The following is a 1,433-nucleotide window of genomic DNA, read 5'->3' as shown; positions in this document are numbered from 1 at the left end:
AAGTGACAGAAGTACAACGAAAAGGATCACTGTCATTATTACTGTTACAGTCAACAGGATCATCAGGATCAGCAACTCTAACNCACTGACCAGTAGTTAGACTAGTACCAGGTAACACACATGATATAGCTTCAGTAACTATACTGACACTACTATCCAAAAAATATGATCCATTAGAATAGCAGTTTCCATCACGAATCAGGTAGATACCTATAAAAACCTATACAGTTGTTATTATACACATCCAGTGTCTTACCTGAGGAAGGTGGACATTGACTAATAACTTCCCTGGCACTCAACGACCAAATAACCAACACCATTACCACTGATACTGCCATCATAACTGTATGTTGCTCTTGTTTATAATGCTGTATATATATATATATATGTATATATATATATATATATATATAGCTTTAAAAACATTATGATCGTGATTCCATTGAAAGTTATTTACTCACATGCAAAGCATTGTACAGTAAACTATGAAACATAAGCATTTTCAAAACAATAGTTGTCATAATTATTTTAAAGAACTAACAAGACTAAGCAATTACATGTACATGAGGTATAGTACTATTATAATAAACTGATGCACGGTCTTTGGGCTATAATCACAAATTTTCTAAATAACTTTCAATGAAAGCATGATCATTTTTAATACTTTGTAAATTTCAGTAATGTTTCTAAAGCTTATTATGATAGTACTGCAACTAATGAAAGTTCCTTTACAATGGTTTGGAAAGAATCCTCCTTTTATTACAATTTCTGAGTTGTGTTCCTATGAGTAGAAGTTTGAACGATTTTGATCAAAAATATATCTTTTATAGAAATGTTTAAAAAAATTTTTTAAATGCTCATACCATATAGGTAGCACTAAATTTTGCTAAGGTGACAGATTAAAACTTGAAGATCACATATTCTGGAGAGTTTAGCAATGCTAGTGGGGGGATGTTCCCCTCCCCCTAAAAATCCTAGAAACCACAAACTATTGCTTTGATTTGATACATGCATATGATTTAAGTAATAGTAAATTAGTAGTGGTGATATAATCCAATTGCAAACATTATGATTGACTCAAAACAAGAAAATATTAATTATTAATAATTACGTTGTTGTTTCTCTAAAAACTCTATAATTCAGTAGCAATAATAATAAGTATTATATATTATTTATTTTTCCTTTGGCAGATCTCCTGCAACAAAAGAGATCTCAACTTCAATTCCAGTGTCATTGGTCTTATTTTGAGATGAAAGTAGTATGTTCTGCCTTGCTTGGGTCACAGTCGACTGCATTTTATCTTTACCGACTGATTCCCTGCAGAAGAAAGACTTCCATGCATTTCTTGATTCACTGTTGAGGACATTAAAAAACAGGAAAATGAAGAAACCTTGGAAGGCATTGAAGAAACAGAAAAAGAATTGAATAACGTA

This window comes from Amphimedon queenslandica, unplaced genomic scaffold (genome assembly GCF_000090795.2).
Source record: "Amphimedon queenslandica unplaced genomic scaffold, v1.1 AMPQUscaffold_13356, whole genome shotgun sequence".
NCBI lineage: Eukaryota > Metazoa > Porifera > Demospongiae > Haplosclerida > Niphatidae > Amphimedon > Amphimedon queenslandica.
Note: the sequence above shows the minus strand (reverse complement) of the source record.